At 53.3% G+C, this 17,298-nt stretch overlaps 20 non-coding genes across 20 annotated transcripts; 7 read left to right on the top strand and 13 right to left on the bottom strand.

Annotated features, from left to right (window-relative positions):
* Positions 1-1,475: 1,475 nt before the first annotated feature.
* TRNAE-UUC (transfer RNA glutamic acid (anticodon UUC)) lies at positions 1,476-1,547 on the bottom strand. Its single transcript has one exon. It is a non-coding gene; the product is annotated as a tRNA-Glu (tRNA).
* Positions 1,548-1,790: 243 nt separating this feature from the next.
* Positions 1,791-1,873, top strand: TRNAL-UAA (transfer RNA leucine (anticodon UAA)). Its single transcript has one exon. It is a non-coding gene; the product is annotated as a tRNA-Leu (tRNA).
* A 1,126-nt stretch (positions 1,874-2,999) lies between these two features.
* Positions 3,000-3,071, bottom strand: TRNAE-CUC (transfer RNA glutamic acid (anticodon CUC)). Its single transcript has one exon. It is a non-coding gene; the product is annotated as a tRNA-Glu (tRNA).
* A 630-nt stretch (positions 3,072-3,701) lies between these two features.
* On the bottom strand, positions 3,702-3,773 carry TRNAE-UUC (transfer RNA glutamic acid (anticodon UUC)). Its single transcript has one exon. It is a non-coding gene; the product is annotated as a tRNA-Glu (tRNA).
* A 243-nt stretch (positions 3,774-4,016) lies between these two features.
* Positions 4,017-4,099, top strand: TRNAL-UAA (transfer RNA leucine (anticodon UAA)). The gene has a single exon. It is a non-coding gene; the product is annotated as a tRNA-Leu (tRNA).
* A 1,126-nt stretch (positions 4,100-5,225) lies between these two features.
* TRNAE-CUC (transfer RNA glutamic acid (anticodon CUC)) lies at positions 5,226-5,297 on the bottom strand. Its single transcript has one exon. It is a non-coding gene; the product is annotated as a tRNA-Glu (tRNA).
* Positions 5,298-5,927: 630 nt separating this feature from the next.
* On the bottom strand, positions 5,928-5,999 carry TRNAE-UUC (transfer RNA glutamic acid (anticodon UUC)). The gene has a single exon. It is a non-coding gene; the product is annotated as a tRNA-Glu (tRNA).
* A 243-nt stretch (positions 6,000-6,242) lies between these two features.
* On the top strand, positions 6,243-6,325 carry TRNAL-UAA (transfer RNA leucine (anticodon UAA)). Its single transcript has one exon. It is a non-coding gene; the product is annotated as a tRNA-Leu (tRNA).
* A 1,828-nt stretch (positions 6,326-8,153) lies between these two features.
* TRNAE-UUC (transfer RNA glutamic acid (anticodon UUC)) lies at positions 8,154-8,225 on the bottom strand. The gene has a single exon. It is a non-coding gene; the product is annotated as a tRNA-Glu (tRNA).
* A 243-nt stretch (positions 8,226-8,468) lies between these two features.
* Positions 8,469-8,551, top strand: TRNAL-UAA (transfer RNA leucine (anticodon UAA)). Its single transcript has one exon. It is a non-coding gene; the product is annotated as a tRNA-Leu (tRNA).
* Positions 8,552-10,373: 1,822 nt separating this feature from the next.
* On the bottom strand, positions 10,374-10,445 carry TRNAE-UUC (transfer RNA glutamic acid (anticodon UUC)). The gene has a single exon. It is a non-coding gene; the product is annotated as a tRNA-Glu (tRNA).
* Positions 10,446-10,688: 243 nt separating this feature from the next.
* TRNAL-UAA (transfer RNA leucine (anticodon UAA)) lies at positions 10,689-10,771 on the top strand. The gene has a single exon. It is a non-coding gene; the product is annotated as a tRNA-Leu (tRNA).
* A 1,120-nt stretch (positions 10,772-11,891) lies between these two features.
* On the bottom strand, positions 11,892-11,963 carry TRNAE-CUC (transfer RNA glutamic acid (anticodon CUC)). Its single transcript has one exon. It is a non-coding gene; the product is annotated as a tRNA-Glu (tRNA).
* Positions 11,964-12,593: 630 nt separating this feature from the next.
* On the bottom strand, positions 12,594-12,665 carry TRNAE-UUC (transfer RNA glutamic acid (anticodon UUC)). The gene has a single exon. It is a non-coding gene; the product is annotated as a tRNA-Glu (tRNA).
* A 243-nt stretch (positions 12,666-12,908) lies between these two features.
* Positions 12,909-12,991, top strand: TRNAL-UAA (transfer RNA leucine (anticodon UAA)). The gene has a single exon. It is a non-coding gene; the product is annotated as a tRNA-Leu (tRNA).
* Positions 12,992-14,117: 1,126 nt separating this feature from the next.
* TRNAE-CUC (transfer RNA glutamic acid (anticodon CUC)) lies at positions 14,118-14,189 on the bottom strand. The gene has a single exon. It is a non-coding gene; the product is annotated as a tRNA-Glu (tRNA).
* A 630-nt stretch (positions 14,190-14,819) lies between these two features.
* On the bottom strand, positions 14,820-14,891 carry TRNAE-UUC (transfer RNA glutamic acid (anticodon UUC)). The gene has a single exon. It is a non-coding gene; the product is annotated as a tRNA-Glu (tRNA).
* A 243-nt stretch (positions 14,892-15,134) lies between these two features.
* TRNAL-UAA (transfer RNA leucine (anticodon UAA)) lies at positions 15,135-15,217 on the top strand. Its single transcript has one exon. It is a non-coding gene; the product is annotated as a tRNA-Leu (tRNA).
* Positions 15,218-16,343: 1,126 nt separating this feature from the next.
* TRNAE-CUC (transfer RNA glutamic acid (anticodon CUC)) lies at positions 16,344-16,415 on the bottom strand. The gene has a single exon. It is a non-coding gene; the product is annotated as a tRNA-Glu (tRNA).
* Positions 16,416-17,045: 630 nt separating this feature from the next.
* TRNAE-UUC (transfer RNA glutamic acid (anticodon UUC)) lies at positions 17,046-17,117 on the bottom strand. Its single transcript has one exon. It is a non-coding gene; the product is annotated as a tRNA-Glu (tRNA).
* Between the last annotated feature and the right edge of the window lie 181 nt (positions 17,118-17,298).

The following is a 17,298-nucleotide window of genomic DNA, read 5'->3' on the forward strand; positions in this document are numbered from 1 at the left end:
AGGATCTGCTGATGCAGGCCCGGCTGGATCAAATGTGCAACGGCTTGTCCCCAGGCCTCGGGAAAAAATTGAGCAGAGATTCCCGCCTCCGCCTCCGCCTCCTCTTGCCTTCCGAACGGGCTTCCAAACGGGCAATGCCCTGACGGGTCCCCCACGCCCCATCCTGCCCATGCCCACACCCCTGTATATGAGGGTGACCCATGTCCCTCACCCTCCATGCTCGAATGGAAGACACGTGTGTCCTGAGGGGAGCGCCAGACAGGCATTTCTCCGGCCAGGCAGACCCCTGCAGCACCCGTTAGGCTCCAAAGCCTGTACATTCCCAAGATGCCACTGGTCACTATGCAAATCAGACAGCCCTGGCCACACCCTCTCCGCCGCTGGGCTCTGCTGCTTTCGGTACGTGCAGCTCAGCTTTTTCTTACCCTGAACCAGACTTCCGTTTCAGCAAAAAGGTGGGTTGCAGTGGGTCCGGGATGCCATTTGGAGACAAAGCCTGCGGCCCTGTCAAAGATGACTTCCTGCCGCACACCATGTGGTCAGAAGCCTACAAAAAGAAGCGCACCTCGGAATACAGAATCTCACTTCCTCAAGAGCCTTGCACAAGAGATTTTCCTCCCGCCGAGGAAAGCAACTCAAAGGGAACCTTGCGAAAATCAAATTAGGAGCCAGATTGCGGGATGCTAGGCAAACTGTTTGTCAGAAAAGCAAATTCATTTTGAGAAGCCCTGACCTGCGGGAAGGTAAAGCATTCAAGGGCAGAAGAAGGACTGTTCCCTGACCGGGAATCGAACCCGGGCCGCGGTGGTGAGAGCACCAAATCCTAACCACTAGACCACCAGGGAACCCACAGCCATACAGCAAAAGTTCCTACACTGCTCTCCTAGTGACAAAGCTCATGGGGGCTGAAAGCATATTTTATTCTACAGCGAATATGAATCAGAACTTGAAAAAACACTCATGATTCCACCAGACTGTTTGTCACTTCCAAGCACAGGCCATCCCCTCCCCCGTGCTACTGAACCGACGAATTCCTGTACAATCGGGATCCCCGGGAAATCACAAGAGGGACACCTAGTGGCCGCTGATAGCTCAAAGACAGCTGGTACACCTTCTCACACCTACCTCGTTATTCAGCTTGCTGGAAGAATACATTGCGAATGACCGATTCAAGAGTGCAAGGGAGAAGAGTGCTCCAAAGTAGATGTATACATCGCAGCCGGGTTTTCCAGCAATTTACCTTTCTGATGAGCTGGTACTGCACTTTACGCCCACATAGAGCACCTGACTGGGTGGGGGACTGCGTGCGCATGAAGGTGGCTGAGGGCAATGGGAGCAAAGCAACCTGGGACACAGGGGACCCAGCCCCTTTCCTCTGCTTTCGTCTATAGGTCGGGGTGCCTTTTTAAGGACCTTCGATTAAAAAAAGCTGAGCTGCGTGGACAAATTATGCACGTCTACGTCTTAAAGGGATCTTCCCTGACCGGGAATCGAACCCGGGCCGCGGCGGTGAAAGCGCCGAATCCTAGCCACTAGACCACCAGGGAGGAGATGCTATTGTGAGCCTGCCTTGCTCACTTCCTTATTGTGACTAAGCTAACTCCACTGTATAGATTGCCCATAAAGTACGAGTGGGGAAAAGTTAGGTGTCACACAGTGTGTTTGTCATAAGCAATTACCTTTATCCTCCTGCAAAAGCCTTTTTACTCTGCAATCACCTCTTGCTGGACAGCCTGCGCTGGAGCAGCCAGCATGAAAAGGGAGCTGAGTAAGGCAGGACCTAGGGTCTCACCAGGGTGGCCGAGTGGTTAAGGCGTTGGACTTAAGATCCAATGGACAGTTGTCCGCATGGGTTCGAGCCCCATCCCTGGTATGGGTTTTTAGCGGGTGTGTAGGAACTTGCAGATGCTTTTGTAAAGCATTTTCCTCTGCCCTCCTCACCCTCCCAGTGCCCTTCCTTAACAGTCCCAATTCACGTCTCAGCTGTGGGGTCTGCTGCTACTCTGCACTTAGCATGGATGTTTGCCAAAGCAATGCAGTGCCACCTACGCAGAGCCCCTGCTTAGAGAAATACACCTCCTATGTCTTTTCCCACTGAAGGGAGCAGGAGGAAGTACTTGCTTCCTGGGGAACATGGGCCTGCCACTGGAATTTGTTAACCCGCCTCTTGCGGATTTCTCCCCTTTCTTTGATTTACACCTGCAGGCTCTCCCTTGCCATCGGAGCAGGATCTGCTGATGCAGGCCCGGCTGGATCAAATGTGCAAAGGCTTGTCCCCAGGCCTCGGGAAAAAATTGAGCAGAGATTCCCGCCTCCGCCTCCGCCTCCTCTTGCCTTCCGAACGGGCTTCCAAACGGGCAATGCCCTGACGGGTCCCCCACGCCCCATCCTGCCCATGCCCACACCCCTGTATATGAGGGTGACCCATGTCCCTCACCCTCCATGCTCGAACGGAAGACACGTGTGTCCTGAGGGGAGCGCCAGACAGGCATTTCTCCGGCCAGGCAGACCCCTGCAGCACCCGTTAGGCTCCAAAGCCTGTACATTCCCAAGATGCCACTGGTCACTATGCAAATCAGACAGCCCTGGCCACACCCTCTCCGCCGCTGGGCTCTGCTGCTTTCGGTACGTGCAGCTCAGCTTTTTCTTACCCTGAACCAGACTTCCGTTTCAGCAAAAAGGTGGGTTGCAGTGGGTCCGGGATGCCATTTGGAGACAAAGCCTGCGGCCCTGTCAAAGATGACTTCCTGCCGCACACCATGTGGTCAGAAGCCTACGAAAAGAAGCGCACCTCGGAATACAGAATCTCACTTCCTCAAGAGCCTTGCACAAGAGATTTTCCTCCCGCCGAGGAAAGCAACTCAAAGGGAACCTTGCGAAAATCAAATTAGGAGCCAGATTGCGGGATGCTAGGCAAACTGTTTGTCAGAAAAGCAAATTCATTTTGAGAAGCCCTGACCTGCGGGAAGGAAAAGCATTCAAGGGCAGAAGAAGGACTGTTCCCTGACCGGGAATCGAACCCGGGCCGCGGCGGTGAGAGCACCAAATCCTAACCACTAGACCACCAGGGAACCCACAGCCATACAGCAAAAGTTCCTACACTGCTCTCCTAGTGACAAAGCTCATGGGGGCTGAAAGCATATTTTATTCTACAGCGAATAGGAATCAGAACTTGAAAAAACACTCATGATTCCACCAGACTGTTTGTCACTTCCAAGCACAGGCCATCCCCTCCCCCGTGCTACTGAACCGACGAATTCCTGTACAATCGGGATCCCCGGGAAATCACAAGAGGGACACCTAGTGGCCGCTGATAGCTCAAAGACAGCTGGTACACCTTCTCACACCTACCTCGTTATTCAGCTTGCTGGAAGAATACATTGCGAATGACCGATTCAAGAGTGCAAGGGAGAAGAGTGCTCCAAAGTAGATGTATACATCGCAGCCGGGTTTTCCAGCAATTTACCTTTCTGATGAGCTGGTACTGCACTTTACGCCCACATAGAGCACCTGACTGGGTGGGGGACTGCGTGCGCATGAAGGTGGCTGAGGGCAATGGGAGCAAAGCAACCTGGGACACAGGGGACCCAGCCCCTTTCCTCTGCTTTCGTCTATAGGTCGGGGTGCCTTTTTAAGGACCTTCGATTAAAAAAAGCTGAGCTGCGTGGACAAATTACGCACGTCTACGTCTTAGAGGGATCTTCCCTGACCGGGAATCGAACCCGGGCCGCGGCGGTGAAAGCGCCGAATCCTAACCACTAGACCACCAGGGAGGAGATGCTCTTGTGAGCCTGCCTTGCTCACTTCCTTATTGTGACTAAGCTAACTCCACTGTATAGATTGCCCATAAAGTACGAGTGGGGAAAAGTTAGGTGTCACACAGTGTGTTTGTCATAAGCAATTACCTTTATCCTCCTGCAAAAGCCTTTTTACTCTGCAATCACCTCTTGCTGGACAGCCTGCGCTGGAGCAGCCAGCATGAAAAGGGAGCTGAGTAAGGCAGGACCTAGGGTCTCACCAGGGTGGCCGAGTGGTTAAGGCGTTGGACTTAAGATCCAATGGACAGTTGTCCGCATGGGTTCGAGCCCCATCCCTGGTATGGGTTTTCAGCGGGTGTGTAGGAACTTGCAGATGCTTTTGTAAAGCATTTTCCTCTGCCCTCCTCACCCTCCCAGTGCCCTTCCTTAACAGTCCCAATTCACGTCTCAGCTGTGGGGTCTGCTGCTACTCTGCACTTAGCATGGATGTTTGCCAAAGCAATGCAGTGCCACCTACGCAGAGCCCCTGCTTAGAGAAATACACCTCCTATGTCTTTTCCCACTGAAGGGAGCAGGAGGAAGTACTTGCTTCCTGGGGAACATGGGCCTGCCACTGGAATTTGTTAACCCGCCTCTTGCGGATTTCTCCCCTTTCTTTGATTTACACCTGCAGGCTCTCCCTTGCCATCGGAGCAGGATCTGCTGATGCAGGCCCGGCTGGATCAAATGTGCAAAGGCTTGTCCCCAGGCCTCGGGAAAAAATTGAGCAGAGATTCCCGCCTCCGCCTCCGCCTCCTCTTGCCTTCCGAACGGGCTTCCAAACGGGCAATGCCCTGACGGGTCCCCCACGCCCCATCCTGCCCATGCCCACACCCCTGTATATGAGGGTGACCCATGTCCCTCACCCTCCATGCTCGAACGGAAGACACGTGTGTCCTGAGGGGAGCGCCAGACAGGCATTTCTCCGGCCAGGCAGACCCCTGCAGCACCCGTTAGGCTCCAAAGCCTGTACATTCCCAAGATGCCACTGGTCACTATGCAAATCAGACAGCCCTGGCCACACCCTCTCCGCCGCTGGGCTCTGCTGCTTTTGGTACGTGCAGCTCAGCTTTTTCTTACCCTGAACCAGACTTCCGTTTCAGCAAAAAGGTGGGTTGCAGTGGGTCCGGGATGCCATTTGGAGACAAAGCCTGCGGCCCTGTCAAAGATGACTTCCTGCCGCACACCATGTGGTCAGAAGCCTACGAAAAGAAGCGCACCTCGGAATACAGAATCTCACTTCCTCAAGAGCCTTGCACAAGAGATTTTCCTCCCGCCGAGGAAAGCAACTCAAAGGGAACCTTGCGAAAATCAAATTAGGAGCCAGATTGCGGGATGCTAGGCAAACTGTTTGTCAGAAAAGCAAATTCATTTTGAGAAGCCCTGACCTGCGGGAAGGAAAAGCATTCAAGGGCAGAAGAAGGACTGTTCCCTGACCGGGAATCGAACCCGGGCCGCGGCGGTGAGAGCACCAAATCCTAACCACTAGACCACCAGGGAACCCACAGCCATACAGCAAAAGTTCCTACACTGCTCTCCTAGTGACAAAGCTCATGGGGGCTGAAAGCATATTTTATTCTACAGCGAATATGAATCAGAACTTGAAAAAACACTCATGATTCCACCAGACTGTTTGTCACTTCCAAGCACAGGCCATCCCCTCCCCCGTGCTACTGAACCGACGAATTCCTGTACAATCGGGATCCCCGGGAAATCACAAGAGGGACACCTAGTGGCCGCTGATAGCTCAAAGACAGCTGGTACACCTTCTCACACCTACCTCGTTATTCAGCTTGCTGGAAGAATACATTGCGAATGACCGATTCAAGAGTGCAAGGGAGAAGAGTGCTCCAAAGTAGATGTATACATCGCAGCCGGGTTTTCCAGCAATTTACCTTTCTGATGAGCTGGTACTGCACTTTACGCCCACATAGAGCACCTGACTGGGTGGGGGACTGCGTGCGCATGAAGGTGGCTGAGGGCAATGGGAGCAAAGCAACCTGGGACACAGGGGACCCAGCCCCTTTCCTCTGCTTTCGTCTATAGGTCGGGGTGCCTTTTTAAGGACCTTCGATTAAAAAAAGCTGAGCTGCGTGGACAAATTACGCACGTCTACGTCTTAGAGGGATCTTCCCTGACCGGGAATCGAACCCGGGCCGCGGCGGTGAAAGCGCCGAATCCTAGCCACTAGACCACCAGGGAGGAGATGCTCTTGTGAGCCTGCCTTGCTCACTTCCTTATTGTGACTAAGCTAACTCCACTGTATAGATTGCCCATAAAGTACGAGTGGGGAAAAGTTAGGTGTCACACAGTGTGTTTGTCATAAGCAATTACCTTTATCCTCCTGCAAAAGCCTTTTTACTCTGCAATCACCTCTTGCTGGACAGCCTGCGCTGGAGCAGCCAGCATGAAAAGGGAGCTGAGTAAGGCAGGGCCTAGGGTCTCACCAGGGTGGCCGAGTGGTTAAGGCGTTGGACTTAAGATCCAATGGACAGTTGTCCGCATGGGTTCGAGCCCCATCCCTGGTATGGGTTTTCAGCGGGTGTGTAGGAACTTGCAGATGCTTTTTTAAAGCATTTTCCTCTGCCCTCCTCACCCTCCCAGTGCCCTTCCTTAACAGTCCCAATTCACGTCTCAGCTGTGGGGTCTGCTGCTACTCTGCACTTAGCATGGATGCTTCCCAAAGCAATGCAGTGCCACCTACGCAGAGCCCCTGCTTAGAGAAATACACCTCCGATGTCTTTTCCCACTGAAGGGAGCAGGAGGAAGTACTTGCTTCCTGGGGAACATGGGCCTGCCACTGGAATTTGTTAACCCGCCTCTTGCGGATTTCTCCCCTTTCTTTGATTTACACCTGCAGGCTCTCCCTTGCCATCGGAGCAGGATCTGCTGATGCAGGCCCGGCTGGATCAAATGTGCAACGGCTTGTCCCCAGGCCTCGGGAAAAAATTGAGCAGAGATTCCCGCCTCCGCCTCCGCCTCCTCTTGCCTTCCGAACGGGCTTCCAAACGGGCAATGCCCTGACGGGTCCCCCACGCCCCATCCTGCCCATGCCCACACCCCTGTATATGAGGGTGACCCATGTCCCTCACCCTCCATGCTCGAATGGAAGACACGTGTGTCCTGAGGGGAGCGCCAGACAGGCATTTCTCCGGCCAGGCAGACCCCTGCAGCACCCGTTAGGCTCCAAAGCCTGTACATTCCCAAGATGCCACTGGTCACTATGCAAATCAGACAGCCCTGGCCACACCCTCTCCGCCGCTGGGCTCTGCTGCTTTCGGTACGTGCAGCTCAGCTTTTTCTTACCCTGAACCAGACTTCCGTTTCAGCAAAAAGGTGGGTTGCAGTGGGTCCGGGATGCCATTTGGAGACAAAGCCTGCGGCCCTGTCAAAGATGACTTCCTGCCGCACACCATGTGGTCAGAAGCCTACGAAAAGAAGCGCACCTCGGAATACAGAATCTCACTTCCTCAAGAGCCTTGCACAAGAGATTTTCCTCCCGCCGAGGAAAGCAACTCAAAGGGAACCTTGCGAAAATCAAATTAGGAGCCAGATTGCGGGATGCTAGGCAAACTGTTTGTCAGAAAAGCAAATTCATTTTGAGAAGCCCTGACCTGCGGGAAGGAAAAGCATTCAAGGGCAGAAGAAGGACTGTTCCCTGACCGGGAATCGAACCCGGGCTGCGGTGGTGAGAGCACCGAATCCTAACCACTAGACCACCAGGGAACCCACAGCCATACAGCAAAAGTTCCTACACTGCTCTCCTAGTGACAAAGCTCATGGGGGCTGAAAGCATATTTTATTCTACAGCGAATATGAATCAGAACTTGAAAAAACACTCATGATTCCACCAGACTGTTTGTCACTTCCAAGCACAGGCCATCCCCTCCCCCGTGCTACTGAACCGACGAATTCCTGTACAATCGGGATCCCCGGGAAATCACAAGAGGGACACCTAGTGGCCGCTGATAGCTCAAAGACAGCTGGTACACCTTCTCACACCTACCTCGTTATTCAGCTTGCTGGAAGAATACATTGCGAATGACCGATTCAAGAGTGCAAGGGAGAAGAGTGCTCCAAAGTAGATGTATACATCGCAGCCGGGTTTTCCAGCAATTTACCTTTCTGATGAGCTGGTACTGCACTTTACGCCCACATAGAGCACCTGACTGGGTGGGGGACTGCGTGCGCATGAAGGTGGCTGAGGGCAATGGGAGCAAAGCAACCTGGGACACAGGGGACCCAGCCCCTTTCCTCTGCTTTCGTCTATAGGTCGGGGTGCCTTTTTAAGGACCTTCGATTAAAAAAAGCTGAGCTGCGTGGACAAATTACGCACGTCTACGTCTTAGAGGGATCTTCCCTGACCGGGAATCGAACCCGGGCCGCGGCGGTGAAAGCGCCGAATCCTAGCCACTAGACCACCAGGGAGGAGATGCTCTTGTGAGCCTGCCTTGCTCACTTCCTTATTGTGACTAAGCTAACTCCACTGTATAGATTGCCCATAAAGTACGAGTGGGGAAAAGTTAGGTGTCATACAGTGTGTTTGTCATAAGCAATTACCTTTATCCTCCTGCAAAAGCCTTTTTACTCTGCAATCACCTCTTGCTGGACAGCCTGCGCTGGAGCAGCCAGCATGAAAAGGGAGCTGAGTAAGGCAGGGCCTAGGGTCTCACCAGGGTGGCCGAGTGGTTAAGGCGTTGGACTTAAGATCCAATGGACAGTTGTCCGCATGGGTTCGAGCCCCATCCCTGGTATGGGTTTTCAGCGGGTGTGTAGGAACTTGCAGATGCTTTTTTAAAGCATTTTCCTCTGCCCTCCTCACCCTCCCAGTGCCCTTCCTTAACAGTCCCAATTCACGTCTCAGCTGTGGGGTCTGCTGCTACTCTGCACTTAGCATGGATGCTTCCCAAAGCAATGCAGTGCCACCTACGCAGAGCCCCTGCTTAGAGAAATACACCTCCTATGTCTTTTCCCACTGAAGGGAGCAGGAGGAAGTACTTGCTTCCTGGGGAACATGGGCCTGCCACTGGAATTTGTTAACCCGCCTCTTGCGGATTTCTCCCCTTTCTTTGATTTACACCTGCAGGCTCTCCCTTGCCATCGGAGCAGGATCTGCTGATGCAGGCCCGGCTGGATCAAATGTGCAAAGGCTTGTCCCCAGGCCTCGGGAAAAAATTGAGCAGAGATTCCCGCCTCCGCCTCCTCTTGCCTTCCGAACGGGCTTCCAAACGGGCAATGCCCTGACGGGTCCCCCACGCCCCATCCTGCCCATGCCCACACCCCTGTATATGAGGGTGACCCATGTCCCTCACCCTCCATGCTCGAATGGAAGACACGTGTGTCCTGAGGGGAGCGCCAGACAGGCATTTCTCCGGCCAGGCAGACCCCTGCAGCACCCGTTAGGCTCCAAAGCCTGTACATTCCCAAGATGCCACTGGTCACTATGCAAATCAGACAGCCCTGGCCACACCCTCTCCGCCGCTGGGCTCTGCTGCTTTCGGTACGTGCAGCTCAGCTTTTTCTTACCCTGAACCAGACTTCCGTTTCAGCAAAAAGGTGGGTTGCAGTGGGTCCGGGATGCCATTTGGAGACAAAGCCTGCGGCCCTGTCAAAGATGACTTCCTGCCGCACACCATGTGGTCAGAAGCCTACGAAAAGAAGCGCACCTCGGAATACAGAATCTCACTTCCTCAAGAGCCTTGCACAAGAGATTTTCCTCCCGCCGAGGAAAGCAACTCAAAGGGAACCTTGCGAAAATCAAATTAGGAGCCAGATTGCGGGATGCTAGGCAAACTGTTTGTCAGAAAAGCAAATTCATTTTGAGAAGCCCTGACCTGCGGGAAGGAAAAGCATTCAAGGGCAGAAGAAGGACTGTTCCCTGACCGGGAATCGAACCCGGGCCGCGGTGGTGAGAGCACCGAATCCTAACCACTAGACCACCAGGGAACCCACAGCCATACAGCAAAAGTTCCTACACTGCTCTCCTAGTGACAAAGCTCATGGGGGCTGAAAGCATATTTTATTCTACAGCGAATATGAATCAGAACTTGAAAAAACACTCATGATTCCACCAGACTGTTTGTCACTTCCAAGCACAGGCCATCCCCTCCCCCGTGCTACTGAACCGACGAATTCCTGTACAATCGGGATCCCCGGGAAATCACAAGAGGGACACCTAGTGGCCGCTGATAGCTCAAAGACAGCTGGTACACCTTCTCACACCTACCTCGTTATTCAGCTTGCTGGAAGAATACATTGCGAATGACCGATTCAAGAGTGCAAGGGAGAAGAGTGCTCCAAAGTAGATGTATACATCGCAGCCGGGTTTTCCAGCAATTTACCTTTCTGATGAGCTGGTACTGCACTTTACGCCCACATAGAGCACCTGACTGGGTGGGGGACTGCGTGCGCATGAAGGTGGCTGAGGGCAATGGGAGCAAAGCAACCTGGGACACAGGGGACCCAGCCCCTTTCCTCTGCTTTCGTCTATAGGTCGGGGTGCCTTTTTAAGGACCTTCGATTAAAAAAAGCTGAGCTGCGTGGACAAATTACGCACGTCTACGTCTTAGAGGGATCTTCCCTGACCGGGAATCGAACCCGGGCCGCGGCGGTGAAAGCGCCGAATCCTAGCCACTAGACCACCAGGGAGGAGATGCTCTTGTGAGCCTGCCTTGCTCACTTCCTTATTGTGACTAAGCTAACTCCACTGTATAGATTGCCCATAAAGTACGAGTGGGGAAAAGTTAGGTGTCATACAGTGTGTTTGTCATAAGCAATTACCTTTATCCTCCTGCAAAAGCCTTTTTACTCTGCAATCACCTCTTGCTGGACAGCCTGCGCTGGAGCAGCCAGCATGAAAAGGGAGCTGAGTAAGGCAGGGCCTAGGGTCTCACCAGGGTGGCCGAGTGGTTAAGGCGTTGGACTTAAGATCCAATGGACAGTTGTCCGCATGGGTTCGAGCCCCATCCCTGGTATGGGTTTTCAGCGGGTGTGTAGGAACTTGCAGATGCTTTTTTAAAGCATTTTCCTCTGCCCTCCTCACCCTCCCAGTGCCCTTCCTTAACAGTCCCAATTCACGTCTCAGCTGTGGGGTCTGCTGCTACTCTGCACTTAGCATGGATGCTTCCCAAAGCAATGCAGTGCCACCTACGCAGAGCCCCTGCTTAGAGAAATACACCTCCTATGTCTTTTCCCACTGAAGGGAGCAGGAGGAAGTACTTGCTTCCTGGGGAACATGGGCCTGCCACTGGAATTTGTTAACCCGCCTCTTGCGGATTTCTCCCCTTTCTTTGATTTACACCTGCAGGCTCTCCCTTGCCATCGGAGCAGGATCTGCTGATGCAGGCCCGGCTGGATCAAATGTGCAAAGGCTTGTCCCCAGGCCTCGGGAAAAAATTGAGCAGAGATTCCCGCCTCCGCCTCCTCTTGCCTTCCGAACGGGCTTCCAAACGGGCAATGCCCTGACGGGTCCCCCACGCCCCATCCTGCCCATGCCCACACCCCTGTATATGAGGGTGACCCATGTCCCTCACCCTCCATGCTCGAACAGAAGACACGTGTGTCCTGAGGGGAGCGCCAGACAGGCATTTCTCCGGCCAGGCAGACCCCTGCAGCACCCGTTAGGCTCCAAAGCCTGTACATTCCCAAGATGCCACTGGTCACTATGCAAATCAGACAGCCCTGGCCACACCCTCTCCGCCGCTGGGCTCTGCTGCTTTCGGTACGTGCAGCTCAGCTTTTTCTTACCCTGAACCAGACTTCCGTTTCAGCAAAAAGGTGGGTTGCAGTGGGTCCGGGATGCCATTTGGAGACAAAGCCTGCGGCCCTGTCAAAGATGACTTCCTGCCGCACACCATGTGGTCAGAAGCCTACGAAAAGAAGCGCACCTCGGAATACAGAATCTCACTTCCTCAAGAGCCTTGCACAAGAGATTTTCCTCCCGCCGAGGAAAGCAACTCAAAGGGAACCTTGCGAAAATCAAATTAGGAGCCAGATTGCGGGATGCTAGGCAAACTGTTTGTCAGAAAAGCAAATTCATTTTGAGAAGCCCTGACCTGCGGGAAGGAAAAGCATTCAAGGGCAGAAGAAGGACTGTTCCCTGACCGGGAATCGAACCCGGGCCGCGGCGGTGAGAGCGCCGAATCCTAACCACTAGACCACCAGGGAACCCACAGCCATACAGCAAAAGTTCCTACACTGCTCTCCTAGTGACAAAGCTCATGGGGGCTGAAAGCATATTTTATTCTACAGCGAATATGAATCAGAACTTGAAAAAACACTCATGATTCCACCAGACTGTTTGTCACTTCCAAGCACAGGCCATCCCCTCCCCCGTGCTACTGAACCGACGAATTCCTGTACAATCGGGATCCCCGGGAAATCACAAGAGGGACACCTAGTGGCCGCTGATAGCTCAAAGACAGCTGGTACACCTTCTCACACCTACCTCGTTATTCAGCTTGCTGGAAGAATACATTGCGAATGACCGATTCAAGAGTGCAAGGGAGAAGAGTGCTCCAAAGTAGATGTATACATCGCAGCCGGGTTTTCCAGCAATTTACCTTTCTGATGAGCTGGTACTGCACTTTACGCCCACATAGAGCACCTGACTGGGTGGGGGACTGCGTGCGCATGAAGGTGGCTGAGGGCAATGGGAGCAAAGCAACCTGGGACACAGGGGACCCAGCCCCTTTCCTCTGCTTTCGTCTATAGGTCGGGGTGCCTTTTTAAGGACCTTCGATTAAAAAAAGCTGAGCTGCGTGGACAAATTATGCACGTCTACGTCTTAAAGGGATCTTCCCTGACCGGGAATCGAACCCGGGCCGCGGCGGTGAAAGCGCCGAATCCTAGCCACTAGACCACCAGGGAGGAGATGCTATTGTGAGCCTGCCTTGCTCACTTCCTTATTGTGACTAAGCTAACTCCACTGTATAGATTGCCCATAAAGTACGAGTGGGGAAAAGTTAGGTGTCACACAGTGTGTTTGTCATAAGCAATTACCTTTATCCTCCTGCAAAAGCCTTTTTACTCTGCAATCACCTCTTGCTGGACAGCCTGCGCTGGAGCAGCCAGCATGAAAAGGGAGCTGAGTAAGGCAGGACCTAGGGTCTCACCAGGGTGGCCGAGTGGTTAAGGCGTTGGACTTAAGATCCAATGGACAGTTGTCCGCATGGGTTCGAGCCCCATCCCTGGTATGGGTTTTTAGCGGGTGTGTAGGAACTTGCAGATGCTTTTGTAAAGCATTTTCCTCTGCCCTCCTCACCCTCCCAGTGCCCTTCCTTAACAGTCCCAATTCACGTCTCAGCTGTGGGGTCTGCTGCTACTCTGCACTTAGCATGGATGTTTGCCAAAGCAATGCAGTGCCACCTACGCAGAGCCCCTGCTTAGAGAAATACACCTCCTATGTCTTTTCCCACTGAAGGGAGCAGGAGGAAGTACTTGCTTCCTGGGGAACATGGGCCTGCCACTGGAATTTGTTAACCCGCCTCTTGCGGATTTCTCCCCTTTCTTTGATTTACACCTGCAGGCTCTCCCTTGCCATCGGAGCAGGATCTGCTGATGCAGGCCCGGCTGGATCAAATGTGCAAAGGCTTGTCCCCAGGCCTCGGGAAAAAATTGAGCAGAGATTCCCGCCTCCGCCTCCGCCTCCTCTTGCCTTCCGAACGGGCTTCCAAACGGGCAATGCCCTGACGGGTCCCCCACGCCCCATCCTGCCCATGCCCACACCCCTGTATATGAGGGTGACCCATGTCCCTCACCCTCCATGCTCGAACGGAAGACACGTGTGTCCTGAGGGGAGCGCCAGACAGGCATTTCTCCGGCCAGGCAGACCCCTGCAGCACCCGTTAGGCTCCAAAGCCTGTACATTCCCAAGATGCCACTGGTCACTATGCAAATCAGACAGCCCTGGCCACACCCTCTCCGCCGCTGGGCTCTGCTGCTTTTGGTACGTGCAGCTCAGCTTTTTCTTACCCTGAACCAGACTTCCGTTTCAGCAAAAAGGTGGGTTGCAGTGGGTCCGGGATGCCATTTGGAGACAAAGCCTGCGGCCCTGTCAAAGATGACTTCCTGCCGCACACCATGTGGTCAGAAGCCTACGAAAAGAAGCGCACCTCGGAATACAGAATCTCACTTCCTCAAGAGCCTTGCACAAGAGATTTTCCTCCCGCCGAGGAAAGCAACTCAAAGGGAACCTTGCGAAAATCAAATTAGGAGCCAGATTGCGGGATGCTAGGCAAACTGTTTGTCAGAAAAGCAAATTCATTTTGAGAAGCCCTGACCTGCGGGAAGGAAAAGCATTCAAGGGCAGAAGAAGGACTGTTCCCTGACCGGGAATCGAACCCGGGCCGCGGCGGTGAGAGCACCAAATCCTAACCACTAGACCACCAGGGAACCCACAGCCATACAGCAAAAGTTCCTACACTGCTCTCCTAGTGACAAAGCTCATGGGGGCTGAAAGCATATTTTATTCTACAGCGAATAGGAATCAGAACTTGAAAAAACACTCATGATTCCACCAGACTGTTTGTCACTTCCAAGCACAGGCCATCCCCTCCCCCGTGCTACTGAACCGACGAATTCCTGTACAATCGGGATCCCCGGGAAATCACAAGAGGGACACCTAGTGGCCGCTGATAGCTCAAAGACAGCTGGTACACCTTCTCACACCTACCTCGTTATTCAGCTTGCTGGAAGAATACATTGCGAATGACCGATTCAAGAGTGCAAGGGAGAAGAGTGCTCCAAAGTAGATGTATACATCGCAGCCGGGTTTTCCAGCAATTTACCTTTCTGATGAGCTGGTACTGCACTTTACGCCCACATAGAGCACCTGACTGGGTGGGGGACTGCGTGCGCATGAAGGTGGCTGAGGGCAATGGGAGCAAAGCAACCTGGGACACAGGGGACCCAGCCCCTTTCCTCTGCTTTCGTCTATAGGTCGGGGTGCCTTTTTAAGGACCTTCGATTAAAAAAAGCTGAGCTGCGTGGACAAATTACGCACGTCTACGTCTTAGAGGGATCTTCCCTGACCGGGAATCGAACCCGGGCCGCGGCGGTGAAAGCGCCGAATCCTAGCCACTAGACCACCAGGGAGGAGATGCTCTTGTGAGCCTGCCTTGCTCACTTCCTTATTGTGACTAAGCTAACTCCACTGTATAGATTGCCCATAAAGTACGAGTGGGGAAAAGTTAGGTGTCACACAGTGTGTTTGTCATAAGCAATTACCTTTATCCTCCTGCAAAAGCCTTTTTACTCTGCAATCACCTCTTGCTGGACAGCCTGCGCTGGAGCAGCCAGCATGAAAAGGGAGCTGAGTAAGGCAGGGCCTAGGGTCTCACCAGGGTGGCCGAGTGGTTAAGGCGTTGGACTTAAGATCCAATGGACAGTTGTCCGCATGGGTTCGAGCCCCATCCCTGGTATGGGTTTTCAGCGGGTGTGTAGGAACTTGCAGATGCTTTTTTAAAGCATTTTCCTCTGCCCTCCTCACCCTCCCAGTGCCCTTCCTTAACAGTCCCAATTCACGTCTCAGCTGTGGGGTCTGCTGCTACTCTGCACTTAGCATGGATGCTTCCCAAAGCAATGCAGTGCCACCTACGCAGAGCCCCTGCTTAGAGAAATACACCTCCGATGTCTTTTCCCACTGAAGGGAGCAGGAGGAAGTACTTGCTTCCTGGGGAACATGGGCCTGCCACTGGAATTTGTTAACCCGCCTCTTGCGGATTTCTCCCCTTTCTTTGATTTACACCTGCAGGCTCTCCCTTGCCATCGGAGCAGGATCTGCTGATGCAGGCCCGGCTGGATCAAATGTGCAACGGCTTGTCCCCAGGCCTCGGGAAAAAATTGAGCAGAGATTCCCGCCTCCGCCTCCGCCTCCTCTTGCCTTCCGAACGGGCTTCCAAACGGGCAATGCCCTGACGGGTCCCCCACGCCCCATCCTGCCCATGCCCACACCCCTGTATATGAGGGTGACCCATGTCCCTCACCCTCCATGCTCGAATGGAAGACACGTGTGTCCTGAGGGGAGCGCCAGACAGGCATTTCTCCGGCCAGGCAGACCCCTGCAGCACCCGTTAGGCTCCAAAGCCTGTACATTCCCAAGATGCCACTGGTCACTATGCAAATCAGACAGCCCTGGCCACACCCTCTCCGCCGCTGGGCTCTGCTGCTTTCGGTACGTGCAGCTCAGCTTTTTCTTACCCTGAACCAGACTTCCGTTTCAGCAAAAAGGTGGGTTGCAGTGGGTCCGGGATGCCATTTGGAGACAAAGCCTGCGGCCCTGTCAAAGATGACTTCCTGCCGCACACCATGTGGTCAGAAGCCTACGAAAAGAAGCGCACCTCGGAATACAGAATCTCACTTCCTCAAGAGCCTTGCACAAGAGATTTTCCTCCCGCCGAGGAAAGCAACTCAAAGGGAACCTTGCGAAAATCAAATTAGGAGCCAGATTGCGGGATGCTAGGCAAACTGTTTGTCAGAAAAGCAAATTCATTTTGAGAAGCCCTGACCTGCGGGAAGGAAAAGCATTCAAGGGCAGAAGAAGGACTGTTCCCTGACCGGGAATCGAACCCGGGCCGCGGCGGTGAGAGCGCCGAATCCTAACCACTAGACCACCAGGGAACCCACAGCCATACAGCAAAAGTTCCTACACTGCTCTCCTAGTGACAAAGCTCATGGGGGCTGAAAGCATATTTTATTCTACAGCGAATATGAATCAGAACTTGAAAAAACACTCATGATTCCACCAGACTGTTTGTCACTTCCAAGCACAGGCCATCCCCTCCCCCGTGCTACTGAACCGACGAATTCCTGTACAATCGGGATCCCCGGGAAATCACAAGAGGGACACCTAGTGGCCGCTGATAGCTCAAAGACAGCTGGTACACCTTCTCACACCTACCTCGTTATTCAGCTTGCTGGAAGAATACATTGCGAATGACCGATTCAAGAGTGCAAGGGAGAAGAGTGCTCCAAAGTAGATGTATACATCGCAGCCGGGTTTTCCAGCAATTTACCTTTCTGATGAGCTGGTACTGCACTTTACGCCCACATAGAGCACCTGACTGGGTGGGGGACTGCGTGCGCATGAAGGTGGCTGAGGGCAATGGGAGCAAAGCAACCTGGGACACAGGGGACCCAGCCCCTTTCCTCTGCTTTCGTCTATAGGTCGGGGTGCCTTTTTAAGGACCTTCGATTAAAAAAAGCTGAGCTGCGTGGACAAATTATGCACGTCTACGTCTTAAAGGGATCTTCCCTGACCGGGAATCGAACCCGGGCCGCGGCGGTGAAAGCGCCGAATCCTAGCCACTAGACCACCAGGGAGGAGATGCTATTGTGAGCCTGCCTTGCTCACTTCCTTATTGTGACTAAGCTAACTCCACTGTATAGATTGCCCATAAAGTACGAGTGGGGAAAAGTTAGGTGTCACACAGTGTGTTTGTCATAAGCAATTACCTTTATCCTCCTGCAAAAGCCTTTTTACTCTGCAATCACCTCTTGCTGG

This window comes from Triturus cristatus, chromosome 5_2 (assembly GCF_964204655.1).
Source record: "Triturus cristatus chromosome 5_2, aTriCri1.1, whole genome shotgun sequence".
Taxonomy (NCBI): Eukaryota; Metazoa; Chordata; class Amphibia; order Caudata; family Salamandridae; genus Triturus; species Triturus cristatus.